Genomic DNA, 19,994 nt, shown 5'->3' on the forward strand with positions numbered 1-19,994 from the left:
TATAAACATACAAAACGCAATAATTACATGTCATAGAATACAAGCATAATAAAACAAATATAACAATTAACTTTGGCATTTGATCATAAAATGACGACGAAAAGTATAAAATTAATACAAGCTCTAGAAGGAAATAAATACAAAATATTAAAAACAAGCATATGATACATTAGAATGCATTAATTCAGCGGAACAGAGCGGAGAGAAAAATAATACAATACAAGACATTTGAAATTCATTTTACTAATTATATCCTCTTCCGTAAGTCTTTATTAATATGTACCTAATTTATTTATATATTTTTTATCATTGCATTATTTTAATACTTACAGGATCGCATTGTTTCAATTGTTGTTTACTATTTACACATCCTTTGCTCTTTATTACTTACGCAATTCTTAATCAAGACATCTTTTCAACTGGAAATGTATTTGACTTATTATACATATACTTACCCATAAGCATTTACTGTGTATTTCATCTTTCTTTTACTATATTATAAAAAAATAGACAAATATAGACAATCAATTTATTAAATATATATTATATTTTCGTATTCCAACATTGTATTACTTGGATCTCATTGTTTGATTTGTTATTTACGCGTGTTATTGACTTCTATATTCTATCCTTTGCTGTACACGCTCATAAAGGCTCTTTATTCCTGACGCTATTCCCATTTTTCAAATTATTACTATGTAAAAGCCGAATGGCTTAGTGAAAGAAAGAAATTAATAAATATTAAAATGAAATTACTAACGGCCGACTCGTTCTGGCTACACCGTGGCCCTTCATAGCAACTTTTCAGTTCCGAATGGTGGTCTTACACCAGGGTGATACTGAGAGTATCTTCGCGGTAAAGAGTTTTGGAGGAACTTGGGTACCTAACGTATGAATTGTAAATATTATTGTGCAATGTAACGTACGAATTGTGCTGATAGATGGAAATAATATATTTTTAATTTTTTTTTCCGGATATCCATCCTTATTTTGGAAAACTTATTAGCATTTCCAGAGGCCTTTTTTCAGGCCAGGTGCACAGGCAGATTGCAGGTAGGTATGTAATTTTATTCGATAGCCTTGCAAAAATACCAATATTCCGCCAGTACCTACTTAAATACATACATAAATGTATATTTGATCACGATTTTGGGAATCAAGGTCTACCTGTCAAGCAATGATATAATACAGGACAAAACAGCGGCTGGGCTAAAGAATTCTTAACACAAGTGTTTGCGATTTGTATAAATAACATAATAAAAGCAATATCTTATCTTTATTGGTTTTGATTGGTCTACATCAGTGATTAGCAAACTGCGGCCCGCAACCGCGTTGACTAAATATATATTTTTTTTTAAATTTCAATTTTAATTTTTGAATTTGAACAATTTTTCAAATTTCAAAGTTAATTTTCAAGTTCGGTGAAAGTTCTTTTCAAGTTCTGTTATTATTTCAGTTCTGCCAAGTAACTAGCCTATAATAGGACATTCACAAAACTCGCAAATGTACCTTGAAATTTTATGAACTGTTCAAATTCTACGAAACAACTCATCCATAGTATTTCTTCAAAGGTTTGAACAAACTGCTCAAAATAAAAAGCTCTTTTTAAATATTTTTAAAAAGACAGAAATCGCAGTCGCATACCCAATTTCTTCTGATTCATAACAAGTTTCTCGTTAGCTCTTTATGTTTTTAAGTTCCAAAAAATATATATTTTATTTTTGAAGAAAATATCAATACATTTGTTATGCTGAAACTTTAAATATATGAAAAATTCCGTAGATAGAAAAAATCGCAAAGTAAACTCCGAAAATTATTTAAAACATTTTTGTTTTGTTATTTTAATATGTTATAGGCATGAACACATTCAGAATGTATCTTTAAATGCAACTAAAGCATTTTTTTAAAGATTTTTGCTCTATTTCAAAGGAGTCGTGTTTTATTAAACATTTTCTCCATTTTCGCTCAGTTATTATCGTTTTTTTTTAAATATTAGCGCGCTTCCTCTAACATTCGTATTCACATATCCCTTTCAAACCATCATTGAACGCTTACTAAGAGGCCTTAATTGTAAAAAAATGTTTACCCTCACGGCGCACAGTGGACGGAATGAAGAAAAAACACGAATTAATTGTTTGCTGGCTAAATATTAGTGCAATATTTTTTTTTATCTTATTAATGAATTATAACTATTTTTAAGTAAAAATATTAATATACTCTTATGTAGAAATTTCTTCATTAATTGTAGTGAAAAATTCTTAATGTTTTTGTAAAATGTAGGGCTCAAAATGTTAGAACCTGCCGCTATGTGGTATTTTTGTGTTACGTAATTAATTAAAAACTCTTTTGATTTCACAGAAGTGGCATTTAATATACCCCGTTCTTTTAATGCCTCGAATAATTCTCTCCGGGGACTGCATATAGGCCTTCCTGAAAATAACAAAATTGTTCAAGGAAGAACAAAAGATGATCACAATTTATATATGACATTAAAGGTGAGACTTCAGTCTACAATACTTATATATTCATAAATGGGAACAAACGATGTTTTGTTTCTAAATGCTAATTGAAATATGCATTTTAACAGCAAAAAAATTCAAAAATAGTGTAAAATTAGATGTTAGTTCAAATCTCACACACATGATATATTGATATATAGTTTAGTAAATTAAATTAAGAATACCTTGAGGAATGTCAGCCATAACAAACTTTTGTAAATATATCCAAACGTCACTTATTACACAACCGTCTCTGCTCACGCGTAGGAGTGAACTGAAAAACGCGATGCCGAACATCCAACTTACGACACACTTTGCAGCGTTGCCAAACTTCCATCAAGCCCTATTGACATATTTAAATTAACACATAAAATGCAGAAACTATTGTACTACACTAAAAAAAAAAAAATATTAAAAAAATTAACATTTGCAAAAACCACTTAATTCGCGTTTTTTTTCAATTCCGTCCAAAGTGCGGCGCTGCGTTTTTTGTTAAGAACTATTTTTGATGCATTTTAAAGGCTTACGTTTTATAAAATACCATAAAATTTCATTTTTTGGTATTTGGTATTTCAACAGCATTTATTGGTTTGACATTAGCAAAAAAATTGCCTGTGGCGCTTTATTTGTGCGCGACATGATTTTTTTTTTATTGGTTTTCAAGCTACAATCCCGTTAAACTGCAATAAAGCAGTTTGTCAACAGGATGTTAATGATCAATTACACACATACACATAATATTATTACTATAACTATACAATTAACACACCTAAATTAATATAAACTATCTCTATTTAGTAACCATTGTTTCAGCATATATGTCAATCTATTGATATTTGGTAATTGGGGTTTCGCGACAAACTTGCATGTTTCGTTAAATCAGCCGCCTAAAATACTTGTATATGTTTTTTAGTATTTTATAATTATGAAAATCGAAGGCATTTATCGTTTTGGCCTTGGAGTTACTAAAATGTTTGCCTGCGCCGCATTATGTTTGCCTTATTTGATTGTAATATAAAAAAAAAATCGTTTAATAAAATTCCAAAAAAAAAGATTGGCCATCACTGGTCTATATAATTAATACTATGTCTTTTAAAAAGAAACACGTGGATAATTAAATCTCAGGGAACGACGAATAAAACTTTGGGCACGATGTAAAAAGTACAGATTGACACACTTACATTTGCAATGTATTACCAATGCATACATTTTGGATACAAAATAAATTAATTTCTAAAATAGTTCTTCCGGTTTTACTTTTGCCACCTGTAAGGTTAAGTGTGTCAAGCTGTAATCACATTTTTTAAACTTTAAAATATGACCCATTTAATATGCAAAGATTTCTATAAAACAGCTAAGTAAAATAATTTTATGAAATCTTTATCAAAAAAAAGCCTTACTTATAAATGTGTTAAAATATTTATTCAATAGATAAACGACCGTGTATGTGAAAACATTACTAATATAGAAAGTGACATAAAATAGTAGGTACATGGAAAGATATACACATTGTTTACACAGCCAAAGAGGGTGGTTAATCTGTAGTATAAACTTGAAGTTTCTCATCGAATTTTAGAATATTTCAAAGGTATTTTAAATTTGTTTTATATTTCTTCAATTGAAGATTACCTTTTAGATTTTTGTATTTGAAATGGTACCATATTTTAATTTGAAATGAGAAAAAACACATAGGTATTTATACTCCAAACGTCAAAAAATTGTAGAGATGATTGTAGAGATTTTTGAAAACACATTACACATATTTAGGGAATCTGCAAGAAAACTATCACCTCACTTGTTTTCATCTCGTTTATACAATAAAAATATATTATAATAATTCTCCGAGAATTTCATCAACGAAAAATGAGATTTTGAATTCTTTGTCATCAAGAAAGGGACGCTTAGATGGTTTGGGCATGTAGAGCGAATGAGCGAAGAAAGGAGTGTAAGGAGAATATACGATGCAAATGTGAATGGTAGTAGAAGTCGGGGACGCCCCAGAAAGACATGGCACGACCAAGTGAATCAGATACTTGAGTCGGGCCATGTCAAGAGTCAGAATAATAGAAGAGTATGTATGAGACGATGTATGAATGTGAATGAGGCAAGGAGTGTGTGCCAAGACCGAGTTGTTTGTCGGTCCGTCCTCTCTGCCTACCCCTGCGGGGAAACGGCGTGATGGTTAGTTAGTTAGTTAATTAGTTGTCAGCACAATATAAACGTTATAAGTTTATATTGTGCTTTCTACGATTGATTTCTATGATTTATATTTACCTACACATACATAAAACGTGTCCCTTATTAAAAACATCACTTCCATAGAATTCTTATTAAATTCACGCGGTAACAGTCAATTAAAAAATAATATGTCTGAAATAACCTCACCTTTTCAAGACGGGGATATCACGTGTCAGTCTGCTGAAATGCGACGTTGCTAGTTATTCAGAGCCCAGTTAAAGATATTTTTTATTAGTACCAACTCGAATCAAAACTTTTACAGTCCTTATACAATGTGGAACAAAAACACCGTTTATTCGACGTTAACTGATTTTTTTTATTAAAGCTTAATGTCTTTATATTATCAACAAATTTCAAGCTTAGAAAAATTTTCCCCGTAGAGAAATAGGAAAATAATGAAAAACAAATTTATAACATTTGCTATGAATACAAATATTGTTATTTTAAACTAATAGTTTAGTGTTCTTTGAAAAGGGCGCAAGCTGGTGAAAAAGCTAGCAATCACAATCACATATTTACGGACTTCGAGATTTCATTGACTGAGTCAAGCCAAGTCTTGTTTTAACGCGAGCGCTTTGCGATTCGTGTGTCTCTGTTTAATTTTTTTGTAAATTTGTTTGTGTTTCGTGCCCGTCAATCCTTTCAAGATGGTAGCCGTGTTGAATAGTAACTTTTTATTCCGCCAGAGTTCGCATGAGTCTTACGAGGTGTCCAACCGGAATAATCAACATTACGTGAGGTCTATTGTTCACAAAACTATTAATATGTTACATTTTTCAGCTTTCTTAAGTAATTGGCATTGATAAAAAAATCAGACAAGTATAACGTGCGTAAAACTTGTGCTTGATATTAATAAATAACAATAATTTAAAATACGTATAAAGAATTTATGCATTACCTACCAGTGTATACTTGTTTATAGAAAAATTCGGCCTGTTTATAAAACAATTACATAGGAATCTGCGTATTTTACTGTAATATCTGATACCTACACGATTTCCACACAGTAAATATTATAATATATGTAGTTACGAGTATGAATCATGTCAGTGGATATTGGTCGTTCTTACTTTGACATGTTTTGTTGCATAACTCCAGTTTTTATGTGCAGTTAGAATAATAATAGATGTTTAAACGTTTAGCCAAGTGTATGTTGTCTTACTATTGTATAAATAATAAACCTACTGAAGTGAGTAGGTACCTAAATAATATCTAGTAAACATTGTACTCAGCAATAATGCAATCATTATATAGATAAACGATAATTGTTTTAAGTTCTATAAAAATCTTAACTATGTTACTACATTTAAATTACACCGCGGCAAGGAAAAATAAAATTTTATCTATATTACTTACCTAAGCCACTTTATACATAAAACAGCTCAAGCTATTTCAAGCAACGTTTCAATTCTAAGTGTTAGTCCAGGAGTTAGTGGTTTATTTATAGTCCCGGGCGATATTCAGAACTTTATTCATCATGGGAAAAGCTTCCTTATTAGTAGTTAAAGATCGTACGAGATCAACTATCGATATCAAAATCAGTCGGCTTACTATCTCTTTTTCATTTGCGACGCTACTTCCCGGACTATTTGTTTAAATTTAAATATAGAACTGTGTTTCATCATCATTATGAAAAGATGGTAGCCGTGTTGAATAGTACCTTTTTACTCCGCCAGGGTTCGCATGAGTGTTACGAGGTGTCAAACAGGTAAAAATCAAGATTACGTGAGGTGTATTGTTCCATTATTTTTAGATCAAATGGATGACGATAAATAGAAAAAGCCTATGTTAAATAAATGAGCTCCTGGAGCTCACCTCATGGAGTAGTAGAATAATTAGGAAAAAAATATTTTGCTTACTGTTATAATTTGAAATTTAATATTATTTTGTAATAAACAACTTTTTTTAAATAAAAAATGTGCTAGAAAGAGTTCTACGTCAGTGTTGACGTTGGTTTCCATTAAAATCAACACGGAATGCATTTATAGTGCTTATTATCTATTTAGCGATCGGATGTCATCGAACTGAAACATTGATCGTATTCTTCAATTGGAAACGGGAAATATGGCGGTACGAAATACGACCGGTCGATGGCTGAGTTGACATCGCATTCGGGTCCCACCCAGGGTGGGTGGTTTATTTATGCACCCCGGCGTAGTGTGTTCAATTCCTCGGCTGGCTAATTCCTCCATTGCAACACAGCAATATTTTAAGATTACTGTAGTGGTAGTAGGAGTTTTTCAAATATTTTTAGGTTATTCGTAACCCGGATGTGTTTGTCTTTCTTTAAAAATAAAAATAAATCATTGGTACAATTGACTATCCAAAGATTAGGTGCCATGCGCCTATACATAAAGCTTACGAAGCATTGCAGAGAGAACCCAAAAATGTCTTATTTTCACGTTATGTTGCTTGTTTGTGACTGCGGTAAACAATTCACGGAATGGCGTGATGCAACAACAGTTAAGGTAAGAACAGATAAGTAATAATTGATTTCCATACTAAAAATAGTGTGAAGTCGCAAGGAACGTTCGTGCAGAATTATTATTAGCGACCATTTCGGGACGGAAACGATTTGCTTGGACCAGGTGCTGGAGGTATAATAAAACGTGCGGAATTTACATTTTTCATAATATTTACACCTTTTAAGGTCGGTCGTTACTTTGCTTAATTTTTGATACTTTAGCTGTTGAACACATAGCAATATGATCAAGCTTTTAAAATACACCGTGTTCCACGCTCATTCTAATTTATTTATTTGTATTAATATTAAAAATGGTAATATATTTTTTTTAAATGTTAATGATATGTGATATTATAGCCTTCTTGTACCTACCTTCAGTATAGATCCGCAACTTCTGCATATCTATTACTTATTTCACATAATCTGGGAACAAGCGAGTGTTTGAAATGCTCAGTCCTGGTATTGTCACATTTAAAAAGGATTTTAGAACGAGCAATTCTCCTGGGTATATAAATCAGGGCTGTCTATAATACCATTTATGTTATCAATACTACATTTACATAGACATAGACATTCCCGCTGCCAAACTGAGTCTTTTTTTCCTTAGGGCCCAAATAAAAAAAGGCAACATTTTATTTTTTATTTTTGTGTGGCTTACAAAGTGTTATAAACCTGAGATTTAAAATTTGGTCATTTTGTTATCCGAACACGTGCATACATCGTAAAAGTAAAGCTATGATTACACTGCACAATTTTTATTACAATATTTTGTTTCTTAAATAGAATAATTGCTTTGATCAAAAAACTGAATTTGGACTTTTTTTAATAACCACCCCCAAAGTTTCGCGGTATGAGCATGGAACAAGGTGTATACACGAATTGTAATATGAGACTGAAATTATATAAGTAATATTTACTTAACTTTTTAATACAAGCACGGATAATAAACTTTGAATACTTCTAGTATGAAATCGAATGGTTTATAAAGACAATGATCACGATTTGAACGAACTAAAGCACTGTCCAGTTATGAATAAAACGTCTTCCAATTGCTTGGAGCAAGCGGGACTATGGCATCTCTATTCTAGAGCATGTTGTGAATTAGACGGAAGAAAATGAGAAAGCGAAAGGTTGGGAAGTATGGGGATTCAGATTTGGTCACTAAACACGAAGATTTGCTTTTAACCAGGGAATTGCACTATAACTTTGGAAAGGGTGAGACGATGGGTGGAAATTCAAATAAAGTGCGTAACTCTTTCATATATAAATGAAAAAGGTAGAGTAATTTTAAAAAGATGAACCATTGAAAGAACGACTTGCAAAGGAAAAAATCAATTTAGGTATCTACGAGTAACTGTTATTTTATCTTATCTGTTATCTATTCATTATCATAATATAAACTGTGCTAATTCTTTTTTATTGAAGTTTATACACGTACAATATACACATATAACTAAATGGTACAGTAATATATTATGAGAATGGTGTCTGAAGAAGATAAAACAGAGTAATTTTTTGTTATTTTTAGTTTATAATTTACATTTTTTTTGTATAACTACATTTTATCTATTCCTCCGTGGTCGAGGGGTAACGCTCTCGACTAGCAAGTCGAAGGTCACGAGTCCGTATCCCGGCGGGCCAAAGTAAATTTTATTTGATTAATTTGTGTTATTTCACAATTTATTTACTTAAAATAATATATAGTGTACTAGCGGCAAGTTTCAGAGTGAAAGATACTCTCAGTATCACCCTGGTGTAAGACCACCATTCAGAAATAAAACGTTGCTTGAAATGGCTTTAGCCGTGTTTAGTGACCAGATCTGAATAGCCAGGTACTCATCCCCATTACCTTCAACCTCACACATACCCCAGTTGGGGATGCCATAGTCTCACTGTCTCCAGACGGTTGGGAGCAGTTGGGACTCTTGTGCGGTATTCAAATTAAAAATATATCTGTAAATGCAATTTAGCCTCTAAAAAAAGAATATTTTGTATTTAGTTCTTAAATCACAGAAATGCGATCATGATTACAATAAGACCGGCGCACGCTTTGCCTTTGTGGATTTTTTGTACCATATTCCATTGTATTTTTTAAACTGTTCCAAAATCATGTATCAAATATTTTTAATATATTTTTTAAATGTTTTGTTACCAGCATTAAATAAGGCTTGCCATTTGAATGCAAATAATATAGGCAAAAAGATTGATAATATGTATGGTGAAATCTTTATTTCATTATTTGAGCTAATGTGGGCATCTTGAATTCTATTTTTTTAGTGTAACTTCTGTGTGTTTTTTTCTAATAACGCTTGACAGTTTATCCCAAAGGTATTAAAATTTTCACAGCTCGTGACATTTATAAATAAATAAAAAAAATCTTTGAAAAATACAGGACGTGCTCGTCGGAGTTTAACCAGCGATTTCTGGGCATATTTGGAGTAAAAAACGTGGACGTCATTTTGCTGACCGATGATATTTTTTGCAAATTAAAAACAAAATATATATTTTTCTATCACGCGTCGCCAATGCAGTGTGCTTCACGTCGCGACGGAATCACGTGATGAGCGCTCCGTCTCGTCCGTTACCGTGCTGTTGGAACGAGACGGATTGCGTATCACGTGACCCGCTGGGCTGTACCCAACTATTCATTAGCGACGGGTGATGGAAAAATATTTCAATTAATTTTAATTGAAAAAAACATAATATCGGACAGTACGATATGACATCTACATTTTTACTCCAAATATGTTTGGGAATCGCTGATTAAAATCCTTCGGGTACATGCCGTTACGTCCTTTTTATAAACTTAATAATTACTTACAAGCGTCAAATGGTTGCAATCTTTAAAAAAAACATAGTTAACAGGACTTGTTTCCATTATCAATGACTTAACAATATTTTCATTGTTCTTCGATCATTGTCGTAAATGCAAGTGGAATAATGGATGATGGCGCAATGGTAAGTATACACTTTCACTGTGTCGATATATAATATATATTGGAAAATGATTACGGCGCATTAGAACAACAGTATTATGTCAGTAACAATCGAACCAATTAAGTAGCGATTGCTTTCTTGGAGCGGTGCGCCTTTCTTCTAGCCCAGCTACACTACTCGCGAAGTTGATCGAAGTTGACCGAATACGATAGTGTGGGCACGAACTTCGCTTCGCTTCGGGCAACTTCGCTTCGCTTCGCCCGACTTCCGATTGTTGTCGGTAAATGCGCCCGAGTCAAAGGACTCGAAGCGTCACGGCATAAATAAACCAATCACTGACTGGTTGGACTGAGTTACTCGCGAAGTTGCACGAGTGTGTGGGCACGCACTTCGAACTTCGGCTAACTTCGTCGAGGACTTCGTCGAAGCTTCGAAGCGAGTAGTGTAGCGGCCGCTTTCAAGATGTCCCGTGCCGAACAGAACAATCATTCTTCTGATTCTAGAAACAATATATTTAAAAGAAAATTACCTACGTATATTATGTTCGAAAAACGAACAGGGGTTGGAATAGCCGCCCTTTACAGGGCTATTCCACACAGATAAAGTATAAATTAATTATATAGCTTGTGACAGGCGATGCGAGAACACAATGCATAACGTTAATTCACAATCAACTTACCGGGAGGAGATGGTGAAATCTGCATAGTGAGCATCATCTGTCAGCACTGGAACGTTTAGCGTGGTTGGTAGCACTCGTTATTTTAGATTAAATTGCGATAAAAAATACGTAAGATAATTATTTCGATAAGGAACCGGCAATGTTGTTATGACGGGACGAACGGTTTTTGTGCGACTGGTCGGCCCACGGCCTCCGTGATTCCAGCTGACATGTGCGAAATTAAACTATACAGTTTAATTTCTGACGATACGATTGGTTATCACACAGCCTGTCAAAAGCGATCGGCGTTACGGAACATTCCGCCCACCAAAATACAACAACGTGTATTTTAAAGAAAATTTAGAAAACGAAACGGGCAATGCTGTGGAACGTTGCGTGAACGAAGAAACAGTGAAAAAGAGAAGAAAAAGAAAAGAAAAAATATATATATTAATAATAATAATGAAAATGATAAGAAAGAATGCGCCGCGGAAGCGAAGATGATTAGTCACATTGACTAGGCAATGGACATAATTTGGTTAATGGTCTCGTGAGAAGAGAACCATTCGATGTACGAACCGTAGCGATACGAACAACGCCGTCGGGGCCTGGGTGACAATGTTCTCGATGTAGAGCGTCTATCACAAGAGAAGTAAGCTTAGATTCGCGAGGAAGTAGGGCAGGATGTTTATACTCGAATTCGAGCCCGGATCGAGATAACCTGCCACCCACCCTGAGCACACCGTGGTCGTCAATGAAGGGATTAAGCTTCCGCATTTGTTTCGACATAAGGTTGCCCTCTTTCAAGCGCGTGATATCATCATTAAAATGTACATGTTGAGTGCGTTTAACTACTGTCAAAAGTGAAGTGTGAATTTCGGCACGGTTTAATGGAAGATACAAACGACGAGATTCTTTATTCTGTAGGTTGTAGATGAATCTAAGACAGTAACCGAGAATGCGTTGGATCTTCCGAATCGAAGAAAATTTAAGTAATAGGTCCACCAGATTTTCGTCCTGTTGGACAAATAAAGATCGAACTCGTTCCTCAGAGTGAAGTTCAATTTCGTCGAAATTGCCATCGAACGACGGCCAAGAATCGGATGACTGGATCAGCCACGAAGGCCCCGCCCACCATAACGTGTGATCGATCAGATCGGCTGAGGATTGACCACAATAAGCGACATCCGCTGGATTATCTCCAGATGACACGTGATGCCAGGAAGTCCCTTCGAGGGCATCTTGAATGTAACTGACACGGTTAGCCACGAAAGTCTTCCAGCGACACGAAAGAGAACGTAACCAGGCGAGCACGATGGTTGAATCCGACCACGCAAAGGTATTGGAGATCGGAAGCAATGGTACGTATAAATCTTTGACGAATTTTAATAGATCTGCTAGAAGAACTGCCGCACACAGTTCAAGGCGAGGCAATGAAATCTTTTTTGTGGGGGCGACTAGAGACTTGGCGCAAACCAAATATATTTGGACTTTATCGTCAACATCCATGATTCGCAAGTAATTGAGGCAGTATTCCGGAGGCAGATCGGCGAGGAATTCTGGTTTGTTACTAGCCCACTTCCGCAATTCGAATTGACCTCGTTTGAACAGCTCGATAACTTCGGTTTTCGTTTGTTGAGCTTGTTCCAAGCTGTTACAACCGGTGACGATGTCATCTATGTAAATATCCGAAGTTAGCACACGACGCGCTAGCGGTAAATCATAACCTTCATATTTGGTCAACTGTTTGACAGTACGACAGGCTAAAAATGGGGCGGAGGAGACACCATAGGTTACAGTGTTTAGTTGGTACTCTTGGATGGGTTCCGACGAATGAAAACGCCAAAATATTCTTTGGAAAGCACGATCTGGTTCTTGAACCAATATTTGGCGATACATTTGTCGTACATCAGCCGTAAACACTACCGATAGTATACGGAATTTTAGCAAAAGCTCCAGCAGGTTCTTTTGAAGCTTTGGACCGATAAGCAAGGTATCATTTAACGAGGATCCGTTCACATCCGCCGCTGAGGCGTCAAAAACCATTCTTAGGTAAGTGCTAGCGCTGCCTGGACGAAGAATGCAATGATGAGGTGTGTGATACTTTCCCTTGTGCAAATCTTTTCCAGGAACACGAGTCATGTGACCACTGTGTAAATAATCAGTCATGAAAGCAGAATGTTGTTCACGTAAGGTTGGATTTACTATGAGTTTGCGCTCGAGTGAATGGAATCTGCGTAAAGCGATCTCACGCGACCCTGGGAAAGAGATATCCCTTCCCCTTTCTCGGAAAGGCAAGGATACGATGTATCTTCCCGAAGATCCGTCCCGTGAGTGGTCAGTGCAGTACATTTGTTCACAAAGTTGTTCCTCAGGAGTAAGGTGTGAAGATTGGGGAACGGTGTCTAACTCCCACAGTTGCTGGACCTCTTCGTGAAGCCGGTCCTCGTTAGTAACGATGAAAGATTTCGTTTCGTGAGCAGTGTTCGAACCAACTGAACCTAGAAGAAGCCAACCAAATGCAGAATTGAAAGCTGATGGCTGACGTGGACCACCATTCACATTACCAGGTCTCAGAAGAGAAGAGAAAACCTCAGCACCCAGAAGAAGATCAATCGGTCCCGGTTTGTGACAGTCAGGATCGGCAAGAGGCAAGTTTCTCAACTGATGCCACGATGACTTATCTAGACGAACAGTTGGCATGTTGCCGCAGATACTAGGCAGCGTAAGTGCCTTGATGTTGAAGAGAACCCGTCCCTTAACACCGATCTCTAATTGAATGACTCCCGACGTGGTTGCGGAAGATTGGCCTAAGCCGCTAACTCTCTGAGAACTGGCTTGACGAGGGATGCCTACGAGCTCCGCAGCACGATCGGTGATGAAGTGAGCTTGACTGCCCGAATCGATCAATGCGCGAAAGGTTTGGAAACGGCCGGATGAATCGCGAATGCCAACATTGGCGGTTGACAATAGTACTATGGACTTGTCTCCTAAGTTGGTGAGGACCTGAATTTTAGAGTCGGAAGACGTCTCCTGGTCCGTAGACGTCGTGGAGTGTTGATGCTGATCTCCCAAAGAAGCGTTTTCGTCTCGATGGAGCAAAGTATGATGTTTTTGCTGACATTTTTGACATGTAAACAAAGATTTACAATCTTTAAGATAATGAGAAGAATGAAGACAATTGAAACACCAACGGTGTGATTGAACAAACTGTAGGCGATCCTGAACTGACTTGAGTGCAAATACCTTGCACTTGGAAATGGAGTGGTCTTCCCCGCAACAGGAGCATTTCAGGTAAGTGGTGGAGTTCGAGGACCTATTTGTTTTAGGCTGTCCTTTCTTAAGATCGCAAAGAAGCGCTGAAGTGCGTTTTTTGGCAGCCTGATTAAAGTTCCGTGCAAGAGGTTTGTCAATAGTACTGCTATCGCGAGTCGAAAAATGTAAGTCTCGTACAAGAGCTTCGCATTTGTTATAAAGAAACTCTTTGAGTTTCAAATATGAAGGCAGGTCGGTAGGAGACTGCAGTTGTTCGAATGCGCATCTTGTAGGTGAATCTAATTTCGACAGAATTAAATAACAAAGCACGAAGTCCCAATTATCTATTGGGAGATCCAATTCTTTTAAAATTGTTAAATCCTCATTAAATACATCGAACACGCGACGAAATTCAAAAGGATCGGTAGACGGAAAATTTAAATTTAGCATTTCCCGCCAACACGTAAATGCGAGTTCACGCGCGTTACGATAGCGCGCAATTAATCTTTGATATGCTTCAACGTAGTGAGCTCCTTGTACTGGAAATGTCCGAATTAACCCTAAAGCTTCTCCAGATAAACATGAGAACAAATACTGCATGCGTTCGATGTTGGATAAAGATTTGTTTTCATGAATGAGAGCGTTAAACATGTCGTAAAATTCGGGCCATTGCTTGACATTTCCAGAAAATATTGGAATGTTTATTTTTGGTAATTTAACGTTTGTGCACGCATTCGCGGTTTTACAATCGAGAGGCTGACTGGTTAACTCCTGGTAAATTTCCACAATTTGATAATACATCTCGTCAAAGGTTTCGCGAATTTTATCCTCATCAATTTCGTTTGTGTCATCTAAAGCTAATATTTCCGCGTGAGACGTTTCAAATTCAAGAACTATCTTTTCCAGAGTAGTATAATGCGCTAACAGTAAGTTGCACTTAGTTGCATCGTGCAAAGCGCTTTTTGCTATTTCATGTTTTATTTTATTTTATTTTATTTATTTGGGAAAATCAACAGATTATTTACATATATAAGAATAAACTAAATAATAAAGATAAAATCCAATAACAGATTTTCACTTAAAATTATAATAATAATAAAAAATATTAAAACAAGGAACTAAGGGTTCTGTACCCGTGGCCTGAGAAATTTACAAAAAATACAAAATTGTAAATAATAAATAAAAAATAATAACAGATCTAGGAACACAAATAATATACTAATAACCAGCTAAATTTCAAAAATTTAAATTTAACTGATATACTAATAACCAACTAAAATTCAAAACAAAATGTATTGTAAAATTTCAACACAGCAGCAATCAATAACACTACACAATAGCAATAATAACAATATAATAAATGTATACCTACAACTAAATTGAACACATGAGTATAAATTGGAAGGTAAGTAACTGGAAAGGATTCAAAGCAATAACATGATAACTTCAAGTAGAATATTTAAAATTATTTAATGTTAGTTATTACATATCTTTTAAAGGTTCCTAAATTACTTGAGAATATGTCCATATCATTAAAATTCTTATTAAATATACTACAGGCTCTGAATATAAACGCATTTTGTCTTATATTAGTAGAACATTTATGGAGATGAAAAAGTGATTTTTCTCTAGTTCTAACGCTCGGAACTCTAAAATTAATTTCAGACAGAAGGGGAGAACAATCAATAAAGCCATTGATAATTTTATGGAGATATATTATATCTGCGGAGTCTCTTCTAGTTTTTAATGGCTTAAGTCCATAAAGGTCCATCGAGCTGTTTACGTCAAGGTTTGAATTTAGTTTGAAATTTAAATGATGGACAAATTTTCTTTGGATGGCTTCAATGCGATTTATGTAAATATTATATTGAGGATTCCATATGGGAGAAGCGAATTCAAGATGACTGCGAACATAAGAAAAATACAATATTTTAAGTGTTATGATATTATTAAATTCTTTTCCAATACGGAATAAGAATCCTAGCATTCTAAGGGCTTTCTTAACAATCATATCAATATGAGCCTCAAATGTAAGTTTACTGTCAAGTATAACACCTAGATCACGAATTTGTGTAACTTTTTTGAGTAGTTGGCCAGCTATATGATAATTATGGTCAAACTTAATTTTATTTCTAGTGAAGGTAATTACATAACATTTAGAAGTGTTCATGTTGAGACGATTGCGGATACAATAATCATTAAGCCTATACAGATCTTCTTGTAGTTTAAAGCAGTCAATTATAGAATTAATAGGCAGGAATATTTTCATATCATCAGCGAAAAGTAGAACATTTGCATAATTAAAGCATTTTATAATGTCGTTGATGAAAATTGTAAACAGTAACGGTCCCAGGTGAGATCCTTGGGGCACACCTGAGGGTATATTTACAATCTCAGAGATGAAGCCATTTATTGTTACTCCCTGAGTGCGCCCATTAAGATAGGAGACTAACCATCTATATAAATCCCCATGAATTCCCAAAGCTAGTAATTTGGACAAAAGAAGACTGTGGTCAATTTTATCAAACGCTTTTGAGAAGTCTGTATAGATTACGTCAACTTGGATTTGATCATCCATTGATTTAGTAATATTTTCAATGAAAATGGCAAGATTAGATACAACCGATCTTTTTTTCATAAAGCCATGTTGGTTCACGAGTATTACAGACTCGATGCAGTTATATAGTTGTTCATGAACAATTTTTTCAAAAATTTTACTAAAGATTGGTAATTTAGATATCGGTTGATAGTTCTGGACATCATTTTTAGCCCCAGACTTAAAAACAGGTGTGATGAGAGCACTCTTCCAACGATCAGGAAAGATACCTTCTTTCAATGAGGATTGAAAGAGCAGTAATAGGGGCTTCGAGATTAACTTGCTACACATTTTGATAAAGAAAGCCGGAATTTTATCACTACCCGCACCCAGTGAGCTAGAAATAGTATCGATTATTTTTTCTATTTTTTGTTTTGAAACTGATACCGAGGAGATATTAACTTGATTGTCAAAATGATAGTTGGTAGAGTGTACATCGGAAATAGTGTTGTAATTAAAGGTGGAGACGAAATGCTGTGAGAACAGGTTACATATTGCGAAAGAATTTTCAGCAGTCACTTCGCCCAGTTTCATAACATGTGTCTTGACTAACCTATTATTCGCTAATGTCCGTTTCCGGCGCAATGTTTGAATGGCTGGGGCCATGTTGAATAAACACGATTGGAAACGTACCCAAAAACGAAACAAAATAAATGATAATAATTTAATCTATTATAATTATATGCGCGGTAGGTCGTAAATACTCAAGCGCTAGGTACCTACCTAATTACTGTTCGAATTGATTATTATTCAATATTTAAGAAACATTCCACAGCATTATCCGTTTTGGCATAGATAGATTATAATCTTAAAGTTCCCTGGTTTCGGCACCAAAAATGTTCGAAAAACGAACAGGGGTTGGAATAGCCGCCCTTTACAGGGCTATTCCACACAGATAAAGTATAAATTAATTATATAGCTTGTGACAGGCGATGCGAGAACACAATGCATAACGTTAATTCACAATCAACTTACCGGGAGGAGATGGTGAAATCTGCATAGTGAGCATCATCTGTCAGCACTGGAACGTTTAGCGTGGTTGGTAGCACTCGTTATTTTAGATTAAATTGCGATAAAAAATACGTAAGATAATTATTTCGATAAGGAACCGGCAATGTTGTTATGACGGGACGAACGGTTTTTGTGCGACTGGTCGGCCCACGGCCTCCGTGATTCCAGCTGACATGTGCGAAATTAAACTATACAGTTTAATTTCTGACGATACGATTGGTTATCACACAGCCTGTTAAAAGCGATCGGCGTTACGGAACATATTAGTTAAGTTTATAGAAAACATAAGTTCTGGGTTTGCTGATGTACCTAAGTAAAGTAAAATCGAAGAGAAGTCAGAATCTAATGATGCTTTTATAAATTGAAGAAGTAGAAATAATAATAGTTTTAACTATGCTAGTAAATATTTATCTCCATTTGGGTTTTAGAATTCATTTGCGAGATGTTAACATTAACTCTAGAAGAGTATTAACCCTTCGTAGGTACGTGAAGAGTATTATTAGTGATTTTTACTCACATGAAGAGTATTAATAATAAAATAATTTAAAAATACATTTTTAGTGGGAATAAAGAACGAACATTATTTTTTCTTATTAATTACCTATTTATTATATGGTTAGGATTAGGAATGATTATAAAACAAACAAAAAAAAAATTTTTTATCATTAATTTTTTTTTAAAATCTATATACATATATTGTTATTTACTTTACCGGGTTTGTTTTATATTAAGTGCTAAATTATGATATGAACTAAACTTGTCAATTTGACTGGCCTAAAACAGGATCCATTCCTAGTTGGCTAGTCAAAGTTTCCGCATGTTGTATTGTATGATTTTAGTGTGAAATAAATTTATTATTATTATTTATTATTATTATATATAATGAACGAAAATAATTATATATGATTTACTTACACGTTAACATAGTGCTAAGATTTCAGCAGTCGTTGCAATTTTTTTATGCTTCCAACAAATAGATTTAATGCATTCTTTACAGTAGGTAGTGATGTAATAAGTATTGATATAAGTTCAATGGAGTAAGTAAGAAATACTCACCGAGCATTGTGAGTTGCTCTGGTTCGGTTTAGCGGTAAGATGTCAATCCGCCACCGATTGGGGCACAGCCGAGTGAAGGAAGCATAGCAGGAGTTGGGGTGACGTGGCCCTTATAAAGAAGTGAGTAAAATTGACTCACAAGTACCCACCATTCTAAGGTTAAAAATCAAAAAACATTTTTCGGACGACCACCGTGGTATAGAGGAAAAGCTTTTTTTAGAACCCCAAGTAAAAATAAAATTGTTAGATATTAGGCCTGGGCGACATATTATGTTGACCTATTTTAACCTCTCCAGCGTTTGAGGGTCATATATGACCGTGCGTCCATATTTAAAAAAAGTATTTTTAATATTTTCTATCATGCGGAAGTACATAATTTTTAAATAATTAATATTTTCAGTTTACCTCAAATATTTAAACTCATAATCAATAAAATCCTAAAAATAGCCACAATGAATTATTCATATTTCGCGCCGCTATCGTAACAATCGGTTTATCTTTAAAAAAAATTGTTATATGAACGAGATAAAAGTGAAGGTACAGTTTTATTTAAAATTCTCCAAACGAAACGAATTTGTTTTCGAAATATCGAGTTCTCTCAATTTTTCTATGATTGAAGTAAAAAATTAAGTAAAATATTTGGTTGGGGGTTTTTGACAACATTTAGCACGTTTTATTAAAATTTTATTATTTAAAAATAGTAATGTTTTTTAATTTATACACCGGAAAGATAATTTTATCTAGTTTCTAAAACAGTATTTGTTTTTACGTTAAATTAAAAAAAAATGTGTATAGCGCATTTGAAATACACAGAAAACATTGAAACTGAACAAATGCGATGAAAGTACAAAAGGGTTAAGTTTGTACATTGTAAAATGACAGCATTATATTAATTTAATAAGTAATCGTAAAAGACAATTTGTAAAGAAATATTTTGATTAATAGGTGAGCTTAAATATCCGCATTAAATGAAAACATTAAACATTGGGGCCCAATAAAAACAGCACCACTTCTGTCAGATCATTTTCATTTCATTCAACACAAGAGGTAGGCAATTCAAGTACCTATTCCACTCATAAAAGTTTATAAAAAACCGTAAAAAGATTACTATCAAAAATGAAACAAGAGGCAGAATCTTAAAATTAGTGGATTCAAAATGAAAGTAAAAAAAATAAACTTATTCTTAAAATACTAAAATTAATGACATTCTTACCTCGTCCCATTCCGTTGTGGATTTAAAAGAACTTATATAAGACTATGATAATTAATCTTTGGCTTAAT

This window comes from Hesperophylax consimilis, chromosome 12 (genome assembly GCF_061612785.1).
Source record: "Hesperophylax consimilis isolate HC1 chromosome 12, BYU_Hcon_1.0, whole genome shotgun sequence".
NCBI classification, from domain to species: Eukaryota; Metazoa; Arthropoda; class Insecta; order Trichoptera; family Limnephilidae; genus Hesperophylax; species Hesperophylax consimilis.